The sequence below is a fragment of the Apis cerana genome, linkage group LG13 (assembly GCF_029169275.1).
Source record: "Apis cerana isolate GH-2021 linkage group LG13, AcerK_1.0, whole genome shotgun sequence".
NCBI classification, from domain to species: Eukaryota; Metazoa; Arthropoda; class Insecta; order Hymenoptera; family Apidae; genus Apis; species Apis cerana.
Genome location: NC_083864.1, coordinates 2,634,037 through 2,647,671, shown reverse-complemented (window position 1 = coordinate 2,647,671; position 13,635 = coordinate 2,634,037).

The following is a 13,635-nucleotide window of genomic DNA, read 5'->3' as shown; positions in this document are numbered from 1 at the left end:
GATACTAATTCGCTGAAATAAAAGAAAAAAAGAAAGAAATAAAAAAAGAGTTTTAATCGAGTTTTGCCGGAATATTGATACCGGGCAGAAACGTTACGCGTGTCTCGAGATAAATGGCTCGACCTTCAAAAAACTTTGACGTGCATCGGATGACCGCTCGATTTCCTCCTCCTTACACGTGTACATCTGTACACGTAATTACGCTTTACTTCGAGTATTTGCACACATATTCGGTTATAATCTTGTTATCTTATTAAAAAAAAAAAAGGAAAGAGAAAAAGAAAGATTCGTTCTCAGAGAGTTTTTCTCAGAGAGAAAAGATCCATCGGATAAATTTATTTTGTCGTTTCACCTTCCTTGCGAGAAACCTTTGGAGATTTTATATGAGTTTGTATGAATCCAGTGTCTGCCTGGACGGATTACATTTTTTTCCAAAGTTGAAACGAAATAGAAACAGGAGAAAGAGAAAAATATTTTATATAATCTTGTTTCGAAACGAGCTTCGAAACCAATATCCATCATCGATCCAACTCCACTACCATCCTACGCTCGAAGATCCAACGATCCGTTGCCGTTGGATTTCATCAGACGGGTATCTAGAATCGGTGAATTAAACACCGATACGACTTTTAGATACCGAGAAGGAGGAGGAGGAGGAGGAGGAGGAGGCAGGTGAAAAGGGGAGAACTAGTACGCTGCCATATAGCTCGAGTCCTCTATACCAGTGCTATATGTAGCATTGTTACGGGCTGTGAACACGCGTGCAGGCAAACGTGATCGATTCTTCGATGTGTGTGCACGCATACGCGAGAAACAACGTAATCGTAATCAAGCCTGCAATTTCTGATTGTTTACATGCGAGGGCATTGCCCGGATGCCGTTTACCTTACGTACATTCCAGGTGTGTTACCACTCCCTCCTTTGCCACCTCGCGATTCCAACCTCCTACCGCTGCTTCCAAGGAACCCACAACGTGTACAACACGAACGTGTGTAGTACACGATCCATTCGCGCACTCCCGCTTACGGGCGAGCGAGTCGCGAGAGGCGTATTAGCAGTCGAGGCGATACGATTAATTAATCCTCTACCAGCTCGCTTCGAACCCTGCAAATCTTGTTAATTGTTTATGGGGGGGGGAGGGAAAGATCCGGCATCGGTCGAATCCAATTTGACCCATCTGCGCGATACATTTCTTTCTACACGCGTCACAACGCGTGTTCTCTCCACGTTCCAATTCGATTCCTCTTTCGTCGCGTTCACGATTTCTCTTTGCCTTTCGTACAAACACCACGAAATTATTAGAAATTCCAACGACGGACATTATCGTTGCCCGGTCGGAGTTGAGAAGAATTGGATCTCGATCGAAATCTTAATCTTGCTCTTGATTCATCGTCCAATTAAATTAACACTAATTGAAAGGTATTAGAAACTGAGGAACGAAGAGAAGAATTAATCCTTCCAACTCGAAATTTTAAGAAAGCTATTCCCTCTCAAAGGAGACTACTTATACTTTTGTCAGCAACTGTATGTATGTATATATATATACACGTGTGTGTATAATGCGCGTCTGTCAGCAACTGTATGTATATATATATATATATATACACGTGTGTGTATAATGCGCGTATATAAGAAACGAAAAGGGAGAACGAGGCGGAAAACGAGTCGTGTCGGATAATAATTTTTAGCGATATCTACGCCCGCACAATCCACCTCTGAACGGGTTTCCTTTCTAACGGCTAATAACGGGCCGTGGACTCCGGTTCGGTAGCGAGAACGCGGTTTTTGACCGCCCGTTATTCCTTCTTCGAGCCTCTTCTCCCGAATCTTCCGTGGAAGCCCCCCGTGGGACCTTGGCTTGATCCGTTAGAAACCATAGCGGAGTCTCGGCCACACGCGGCCGAGCATTTAATTCTCGAATGTCACCGCTACTAGGAGGTCGCTTCCTCGCTCGCTTTTCCATTCCATTCCACGAATCCCACCCTTCCATGCGCAACCTCCGTTGCTCCACCCCTTCCTTCCACCCACCCCTCCTCCTCCCCATCACCCCCCCGTGTCTCCCGCGTCGTCCCGTTTCATAACCCGATCGAATTCCAGGGGGAGAAAAATCGGATTTTCCAATCGAAGGAGGAAGAGCGTAACGAATAATCGCTGCCAGCCCGTGGCTTGGCTAATTGCGATTCGCAAAAAAGGACGTCGTACATATTGCGAGCACGTGTAATATACGTGCGAGTACGTAACGTACTCGGGATAATGCCGGGTGAAGGACCGAACCGTGCATCGGATGGATGAACTGGTTGGTCGTGTGCTCGGTTGCTCGATTGCTCGATTGCTCGATTGCTCGCTTGCTCGCTTGCTCGCCCGTTACCATCACTGACCACTGCCAATGGGTCGATAACCCGAGACCTCTTTCGAGCCAGCCGAAATTTTCGAGGCCCGTTCCAGCGCGTCGGGGGCACGGGACACGAAATATGGAACGCGCCACGCGATTTACCTCTCGCTCGCCTCTCCTCGTCGTCCTCCTCCTCGCGTCGGGGGTGCCACCCGATTCATCAATGCGTGCCCAATCCGCACCCGGATTGTTTCGACTCGTGTCGAATCGAACCTCCCCCCCCTGTGCTTCTCTTTCTCTTTCCTTTCCCCTTCCCCCTCCTCTCTTTCTCTCCTTCCTTCTCTTTCTCTTCTCTCTTTCTCTTCTCCTCTGCACTCCGCTGTACAAGGAACGGCGACGCGCGGTTGTCGAAAAAACAACTGGAACTTTACTTTTCTTTTTCCCTCTTTCGCCTCTTCTTTCTCTTTCCTCCGCACGCTCCTCGACTCGAGCGTAATAAATCCTGTCGCTGTTACGTAAGAAGAAGGCGAGAAAAAGGCCATATGTCGAACAATGGGCTCGTGGCGCAACGGCGAACCGAAAAGTGGGAATCGATTAAAGTTATGCGGATCTTCCTCCGAACGATTGCTGACCGCGTACGGATTTCTCGGTTCGCGTTTGCCCGCATTCTTACGGGCACGTCGTCTCGCGCGCCTTCCACCTTATACCGAATAGGGTGACCAAACGGCAGCAGCCAACGTTGCAAAACGACGTTTCCAGCGTCGAAACATTGTTGCAAAATTCATTCAAAATATCCCTCCCCCCGCGACGGATTTCGTAACGCGGCCAAGGAACTGGGTAACAAAATCGAGCCGAGTCCGCCGCCGAGGAGTCGTCCCTTCTTTCTTCTTTCTCATTTTTCCTTTTCGTTCCGGCCGGCGGAATGCGAAATCCGTCGAATACGTAGCCGAGAGATGCGGAGATCCGGATAATAATATTGCATTAGCGTAACATCGGCAACAACGTGTATAACGTAACGTAACGTGTATACTGCGGCGCGATATTGCAATAATTAAAACGATAACAACGCAAAGCAGCACGAATCGAATGACGCTAATACCTCTGACTCGGAGGCTCGAAGGAGAACCTCGAGGTGAACGACCGCGGTAAAGTGGCATAAGTGCCGTGTACAAACCGTGTTCCAACTTGTAACGATAGCATTCTGTTCGATCCTACTTTCGGGGAACCTTTCGCGTTGCTTAAAAATTATAGGAGCCATCGATACGTCGTCCGCGAATATCGGACGGGAAGGGCGATATATCGTGAAATCGTTCGAAATTTGGAGAAAAGAAAAAAATGGTGGTCGGATTTCCTCGGTTTTCTCTTTCCCTCGAAATCTTCAAATTTTTTTTTCCTTTCGTGCGTCAGTTTGTAGGAGAAAAATGTGGGAAGAGGAGGAAAGGGGATGAGGGAGGGGGGAGAAAATAAAGGAGAGAAGAGGAGAGAAACGATAGAGGGGGAGAGAATAAATTTCAATTTGTATAAGTACACATAGGCAATTAAATCGACGAGCGGTCAATGCTCGACTGACCTCAACAACAGTAAAAGTGACAAACGGCTTGACTTCTCGTCCAAGTCGGCCGCGGAACTTGATTTCTCGATTCTTGCCCCGCACCTTATCAAAATGATCTATTCGAAGTTCATTAGCCTTCGTGCGATCTATCGCTCGTTTCAAAATCAACAAGCCACTTTTCGATCCATCGAAAAGAGGGAAGAGTGGCTATCCGGCAAAAGCTTCTTGCAAGAGCTCGCTACTCCATGCCAGGAGCTGTAACCGGCGGATTTGTAACCGGTGCTCGAAAAAGTCTTAGGTCGTGGTACATAATTGGTAAGTGCCGATACATATAGGAAACGAGACTACGAAGGATTGTAAATGTGATCGCGGGGTGATTGACTCCAAACGAGATCGAAATATCAACACAAGCCTCTTAAACAGGAAACCTCGTCGGTATATCTCTCGAAGAAAATCATTCGAATCAGGGGCGTATCACGCGTTGACAATTACAGGGAAAAAAAAAAAAGGAAGAAAAGAGATCGTTTTTTTCATTAAAACTATATCTCCCCCCCTCCCCGATCTTCATCGTTCATCTGAATTTATGTGCATCGCGTCGCTCGAAACACGAACACCACCCGCATATAAGCGAAAGAGAGTAAAGTAGTACTCATTTAAATGCTTACTTTCTATCGTGCCCACCCAAAGGATTCCCTAATCACGCGACAAATATATATATATATATAGATTTCTGTAAATATATTAACATAAGAGTGATCCCGATTCTCGGCATCTGGCAATTATGCAAACATTATGGAAACGGCATTTTCCCATTTAAAATGTAAATTTCAACTCTGCTTCCAGTATTATTAATTTCAATTCGATCGGTATAATACGAACGATTATTGATTGAGCAACGTTGCTTTTCGTTGAGAAGAATAAAAAACGGTGACAACGTTGGCAAATCGCGTGTGCCATGATTTTTTAAACAATTAAATTAAATTAAATTAAATTATACTTTCCTCTTTCCGAGAAAAAATCAAAACCCATCACGAGCCGTCCTCTTTCGAAGAAGATGAACGTCCAGAAAGTTCGATAATCGTTTAACTAAAAGCGGTTTCGGTGAGAGAAGTGTTTCAACATTGTTAACCACTGATTGAGAACAAGACGCCTCCATCGGTATATCACGATGTATATCAAGCAAACTATTTCATATTTTATAAAGGAGATAATACACATACACACATATATATATATATATATTTTTCATGAATATTTACATTTTCACAACATCAATCTCATTCCTTTTTTTTCTTAAACACGTCTGCAATGTATATATCATATATATATATATATATATACATATGTACATATATATATATATTCATGTATATTACACGGTCGGTATATACGTATTCATGAATGTGCATTTACGATTATCGGTATGCAATATTTTTCCCACACAAGCAAGACGCATACACGAATGTATGGATCCCGATACATTTACACGATCCTCATTTTTCTTTCCCTTAAAAACGTGTATATGGTATGTGGTACAATAGTTGATCGATCTCGAGCCTCTGTTGATCCGTTCCTGTGACCAGTCGTTTACAACGATCGATCGGTATGCGACGTGCTGCGCACTCGCTCTTACCTTTCGGATCGCATGATCCAAACCTTCGAAAGGACGTTGACCGGTGTTGTATCAAGAGTGTAGCAAGTGTATCAAACACTTACGCAGCTAGGCGTAAGAGCACATGTTGCGTGCACCGTATACGTATATATATATATATATACACGTATACTTGATGCAAACCGTGTTTCAACTCGTATATATCGAAAGGAATTGTCTGATAAAAGAGAGAAAAAGAGATGGATAGATATATAGATTTTTGCGCGCAAGTTGCACAAAAACAAAATCGAAACAAAAACAGAAGGGATAGAAGAAAAAGAAAAAATGTCAAAGAAACGTAATCCGAAACGAATAGGAAACGGAGAAATATACATATATATATATATATATATGTACACATAGCGCCCTGCACTGTCCGACACCCGCGCTAAAAGACGCAATCGATGCATCCTCGCCGTCTTTCTGCGCTCCTAAGTCAGCTAAATACGAGATCATACCTGTCATGCCGTTAGACGTCCTTATAACGCTTCGAATTAATAAGCTGAAAATTAACGCCATAACGTTACACTACTATCCTGCACGCTTTGCGTAAAATAGAATTCCCTTCGGCGGACGCGGCAGGAATGCCAAAAGCGAAATAAATTTTTTTTTTTTTATGTCGCCTCTCCTGCACAGCATACACACATTCCATCGATCTTTTCTTTTCTTAGAGAGAGAGAGAGAGAGAGAGAGAAAGAGAGGAGAGAAGAAAAAAAAATTAATCACCGTGCCACACTCGACTAGATCGGATTTTTATATTCTTTTGAAAAATCTAAAAAAAAAGAAAAAAAAAGATACTTCATACTTGATCGAAGAAAGACGATCGTTCGATAAATTTGAATCGAATTCCTTGCGAGAGAAATACCACGTCTGACGACCCTGAGAGGCCAATCGTAATTACGTCATCGTAGCGACAGATATAGAATCACTGTCACTTTCGGTAAAATACATATAAACGCAGGTCATAGTCCCTCATCATTTCTTTTTATATTTCGCTACACGCTCTGGCGCTTTTTCTCTCTTTCTCTCTCTTTCTCTCTCTTTCTCTCTCTCGTACACAGACGCACAGAGACATACAAAACACCGCCTTGAATAATCCTTTACTCAATGATCAGTTTTTTCTCTCTCTCTCTCTCTCTCTGTCTCGTGGAACTCAATTTTCTTTTGCATTCTTGGAAATTATTATTTTTTTTTATCGCGGAGGCTCGATATCTACGTCGAAAAAAGTCTGCAACGTACGTTATATAGTTGTATACATATATATATATATATATATATATACGTGTGTATGCATAATTATTAATATCCATCGAGCAAACTTCACGCGTTCCTTTCGATTCATTAAACTTACATCATTTTCTTAAAAAAAAAAAAATTTCGCAAGATGAAAGAGATTTATTCTACTCTCTACATTATCATATACGTTCATTTGATGTCTGTTATTTTTTCGAAGTGGTAATCGTCGATAAATTGAAATCGAATCATTGTTCACAAAAGTGCTTCTTCCTCATTCGCGTTCATCCCCATAGAGAGAGAGAGAGAGAGAGAGAAAGAGAGAGAGAGAGAGAGAGACAGAAACAGAGAGAGAGAGAGAGAGAGAGAGAAAGAGAGAGAGAGGAAAATAATTCGCGGGGGATCGTTCCAAGAGTTTACCGAGTACAAATAAAATATATATATATTTTTTATATATATATAAGATGAAGAGGACCGTCATAATCGTATGTATCTGGGTATTTGGGTAGTCTCCGTTTGGTAACCTTGGTTATAACCTCGTTTCGAGAGTATGGAATACGGTGCCGACCGTTGAACCACGAACCACGAATTACAAATAGCATTAATCCGAGATTTCAGGTTCGATATTACCGAGCTCCTCCTCTCTGCAATTATCTCCGCGATCCAAACCCACTCGCAAATCTCAACGTTTCTTCTATCGGCTGCTTCTCGCGACGATTTGAAGAGATTTGAATCTATGCGTAGTATTATTTACATAATTCTATGCTTTCGAAATCTATTGCTTCGTTCGCTTGCGCAACGTTCTCTTTCCAACCTAATGCCAATTTAATCTTTCTTTAAATTACCGAAAATATCATGATATTGTAATATTTTTTTTTTTAAGACAGATAAAAGTACACGTATATCAAGAGAGCAGGAGTAGAAAGCGGAGAAAAGATGTAATTTCTAAAAGATCGTATCGATAGAGATTGACGTTTGTTGCGATAGGTTAAAAAAAAGAAAAGAAAGAAAAAAGTGGATTGACGCGATAATGTAATGTACGCTCGATTTTTTTCTTAATAGTTGGTAATACAAGCACACAAATTATTCTGACGATCAAATTTGTTCAGTCTTTATCTAACCTCTTTTTTCAACAAAATTCTCCTCTTCTTAAAAAAAAGGTAAATATGCGCGAATAATAAATCGCGATTATTTACATTACTTCTGTTTTCTAGTTAACATGAAACGTATCAACTGACACCAACTGGACGCATGCACCGTAACTGGATATTCGGTAATCTTTAATCCCATTAACGATCGAAAAGACTATGTGGAAATCAAGCAATAGCTGCGCCGGTATTAGCTCCAGCCAGTACTGCAGTGGGCATGGGATCGCATGTCCACCGAGATCGCCTCCATATATTTGTCTAGTTCCCGCTTTTCCCCCAGTAAGAGGATGGCAATCTTGTTGCATACGTAAATATAATTATCCTTGTCCAGCTCACATAAAACCTCGGCCATTAATACGTCACACCGATTTCGATTTGCTATCCCAATACTAGAAGAATCAAACATCGATGATCCCTATTTTTTCACGTTCGGAATTTTCTCAACGTATAAATGTTATAATAACTCAATATATACGTGTCATAAAATGTTTGTACATTCTTTGGATACGATTTTATATAAAGTATTTTTGTATCTTCGATTTTTAAACAGAAAAAAAAAAAAAAAAAAAAAGGAAAGAAAGAAAAATAAGTAATAAAGAAATTTAGAAATTTTCGTTTCGTTTCGTTTTCATCTTCCGTTTAAGAATAAGATGGAGATAAATTTAAACGAATTCATGGGAAAACTTGATACAAATCCGAGCAAAAAAAAAAATGAGGAAAGAGGAAGAAACGTTAAGAAATGTAAATCACAACATTATCTTTGTGCATAAATGGTGAGACAGGCTACGAAAGTTATTTTAAAAATCATCAAAAAGCTCAAGTTTAATCGACACATGAAACGCCTTTTCCTCTCTCGTACTGGCAAATCTGATAGAGGCAAAAGTATGCAATGTGAGGTAGGTAGACGCGGCAGACACGCACCACCGACCGATAAAACAGAGGTCACGCATCTTGCAATACGCATCTTTACGCGTCTTCGTTCCAATGTCAAATTACCGTCACATCCGTTAACAGAGCGAGGTTCAGTTTAGTTAATTCTTTGATTCGATTTCGCAAAATTTCGCAACACATTATTTTTAGCCAAAATAAATAATAATAATAATTTTTACGAATTTAACCATCGACGATTTCTCTTTATTCATCCAGCCCACCGATTTATCGACCGATCCAATCTTTTTCCTCGATTATTTCCATCCTGTTATATTTCGGTCCTGCTTTAAAACGATCCTGTTTCGATCTAATCGAGACGGACTTCCGAGAAAGATGGGTAATATCCGACGGACAATGAGGGAAGAAAGGTAAGACGTTACTCTCGACGATCAACCTCGACAAACCACTTTCCCTTTCCTCGACCGTATTTTCGAATCGCTTACTATATAAGTACGGAAGCTTCCTTACTAATTTATCATCTTTTCCATTTTTTTTTCACACCGCAAACCGACGAATGCAAATAGATGAATACATATATATATATATATATACATGTAGATTCAGAAATACGTATGCGAAATATTTAACGGTTGCCAGTTGTTCGATCGACATGATCGATTTATCATTATCTATATTCCTCGTTATACGTATTGCATTATTTATATTAATTTTTTTCTTTTTGATAAAATAATTTAATTAATCGATTCGATGGCGTTTTTTTCCAATTGCGAAAAATCCAAGAATTTTACCAAAAATCTAACTAATCGGCATCTAGAGAGTTCGCTTTCACGCCCGCCGGCTTCTTTTCGTCATCCGCCAAATCCAATAGTCATAATTTACCAAGAAACTACATAATTCGGAAGCATACGGTTAACCTGCGAGAATTCTTGTCTAATGTAACGGAATTTGATGAAGCGTTTTTTCGTTTGAAAAGATCGGGACTTTATACTATATGTGTTAATGAAGTCAAAAAAGAGAAGGAAAAAAAATTCATACGAATTTAAAATTTCGAAAATGATTTCAAGAGTAATTGAGATTTGGAGGGAAGTCGTTTTTTTATAAAACTCGTGTATAGAGAATCATAGATAGAGAGATATAAATAATTCTCATTGACACGACGCCTAAAATGCATTTATTATTATTTTTATAAAAGCAAGAATATTGGAAAGAATTCGACAATCGAATAAATATATTCGATGAATAATAAGCATTCTGTATTTCAGAAGGAAGAAATCTCGAATATTTATTATAATTGCTAAACCAATTAGTAAAAACTTAAGTTAACACGCGAACCTAAGTAGGCATAACTTTTATGATATGATCTTTTTTTTACCAACTTGAATTAATTGACACCTATTATTTATTATTTAATAACAAATTTTTGTACGATTATCATATTCATATTAAAATATGTATCTCTAATAGGCATCAAATATGTATTCCAAGATTAATATATGTATATAAGTGGTGTGTATAAGTAGAAGTTATTGAGATAGCATATTTTATTTAATATTCATTATTATAAATTGTATTTTAAATATTTTTTATACTCGACGGTATATAATATTTAAAATATATTTAGCCACATCATCATTAACCTTTCGATTATTAAAAGTTTACATGTAGATTTTTACGATTATTGCCATCTAATAGAAAATATAATATATGTATAGATTATTAATATATTCGTGAAACACCTTTGAGAAATCGATTACAGAAATCGAAATAAATATAAAAATTGATAACAGAAATGTCGATTGAAGCTTATTTATTAAATTACAAGCAATTTAAATTCACGTTAAACGTGAAAGAGAGACAGAAACATTGCAACAGAAATGTAACGGAGACAGAAATCTCATTTTCAATTGCTCGTAACTTGACAAATAAATTAATCCGTATTTTTCTATACCAATTTTTATGTTCGTTAGGTTCTAAAATCAAAAACTGTTCCATGAAAATATTAACGCCCTGTATATTAAACGACTCACGATACTTATTATTGGATAATCTGATAAAAAGCTGATACCTTTATATAGCAAAAATATTAATGAAAAAGCTACTAACACATTACGTATGTCTATTACTATTATCAAATATTAATCACGCATATTTTATATATATATATATATATATATATTACCGACATAAATCGATATATTTTCCATTAAAAAGTACAGAATACAGTAGTATGAAAATATCTGCATCACTAGCGTTAAGATATCTGGCGCCTACGTATCGAACGCTTGAACTATAGATAATGTGCACTGCATCCATCTGACTCGTATCCTGAAAAACATGGGCAAACTGCCAGATAAAATCCTAAAATTTATTCCATCCAAATTTTCGAAACCTAAAATTATTCTTTTAATTACTTTTCTTTTCCATGTACGAGCAATTTTAAACTCGTCTGAAACGAAAGAAACACGATACTTGGTAAAAGTCAAAAGTTTCTTCCACTTATAGAGTTTCGCCCATTGTTATCTAACGACGAAACCCTAGCAGGCAAATGTCCACGATATTATCGACGATTAATAACGTCGATATCGAAATATGAGGAATATCGATGTTAATGGAAAACAAGCGATTTAATCGGTGGAAAATGCCGGTACTATCGGTTGATGCGAGTTTTGACGCTCGCAATGATACACCTACGACCGATTGCGTAAGACATTAAAGTTAGCGCGCGCAGGCTTGGTCTTACTTTCAGCGTGTCAAGGACATCGGCGACAGACCCTGTCGGCCTAATTCCACAAGATCGTTGCCAGAACGTGCGGACATTAAAAATCTCGCCAACGTTCGATATTTTCTCCCTTTTATCCATTTATTTCTTTTTCCCTCCAATTCGAACGTGAAAATAGGCGTCGGTTTATCGAAGTTGTGGAACGAGCGATGAAACACACCGAGTCGAGCGAAATGGTCGACTGAAAATCTTGCACGAGTTTTCGAAAAAATTTCGAGAGGACGAACAAAGGCGAACAAAAAACATTTGACGTTACGTTTCGCAATAATTTAGAAAACTATAGTATAGTACGGTTTTATATCGAGGAGGAAAAACGTTCATCGATAGTCATCGTCGTACCTTCATCATCATGATCGTTATCTCGTTACCGTTGTCTCGTGAAACAGTAGAGTATCGTATATGCCAGAAGTGGAGATTTTCTTGGCTCTCAGGAAAGTACACGACGATAGACGCGTTGTCCTTGACACGAAGCGAACACGCCGTCATCGTCATCGTCTCGAGTACTCGAATGAATTTTACTCTTCAGGCGTCGAAAGTGAAACACCCAAGCTATTTAGAGGCAACGTGACTGGAAATTTTTGATCGAATATATTATTGATCTACGAATTGATTATATAAATATATATATATTTAGATATTTTCTTTTTTTTTACGATCATTCGAATTTTATTTCTCCTCATCCTCCATCGCATCAACTACACTTCGCTCCTCCCACGAAAAAAAATTTATCCCTCTTTTCCTTCTCCCTATTCGAATAACAATCCGGTATTCTTGTTTCATTTTCGTGTGAAAAAAGAAATTATCTTTAAGAAAAAATATACACAATAAAAGTCATCACTTTTTGCAAGTAAATCATTGATAATCGTTAACACGCTCATTCATTTGCTATGTAACGAGTTATTAATATAATTAATTAAAGAACATGTCAAACTCGGTCTTGTAAAACTCGGTCGAATTATCTTGAAGTAAACTTGATAAATATTGAAAATAAAATTATTGTTATTATTATTATTTTTTTTTCATACTTCCGTGATTCAATTTTTTAATAATTATTTCGATCCAAGCAAAGTGGAAATCCCTCTCTTTTACGATTTCTATTTTCCTATTTTGTACGTATTTCATATTTCTTATAAAGCATGCAATTTATGATTGAAATATCGCATCTTCCTTTGATATAACTAAATCACTGTGTACAAAGATATATATATATTTTTAGAAAAACCGATGTATAATGAGAAGAGGAGAAGAACGAGAGATGAGACAGAAAGATAAAAGGATAATTTATTTGCACTCTTTCTCCACTTTCTTATCATACTTGAACGATCCAAATAAAAATCAAAACGAATTGAACAATTATTGTTTTCTTTTTTTTTTCTTCATCGAAACGAACACCTACGTCTAAACAAGTTCGATGAACCTTTCGATCGGATTCCCTTGTGCACGTATTAAAAAAAATTTTGTCCGTGCTCTCATCGAATCCCTTTATGAATAAGCTTCTGTTTCTTCACCGTATCTACGTGTCGTGTGATTCAATGCCAAAATCGTTTCAAAACCATTTGTTCGAGTGTTGTAATTCGTGTAACTGCTTGATCTTGAATTCCGTGCATGATGTCGTCGCATGCGAATTGATTTTCTTCCTTTTACTGTACTTTATCATCGATAATACTGACATAAATATATACATATATGAAATATTATTATATACAACAATTCCATCCCGTCAAATTTGATCGATTTTATTTTTTTACACTAAGTAAAATTTTCCCATTCTCGTCTCGCTTCTTATAATATAAAGAGTATAATTAAAAAAAAAATCAGGGAAACAATAAGATGATTTGAATCGTGGGATAGGAAACGTGTTTAAGAAGAAAAATGTGTCGCATCGGTTTCGTAAAAATTGTAAAATCGATCGCACCGGACAGATGCGATGTAAGGTAATGCAGGATAGGGAATCGAATCGAAACAAATCATGGGGAGACAAACGTAATCGGTGCAACTTGTTTCTCTGTTTTCACGATCAGGTTTACCGTCAGACACTTACTAGCCGTG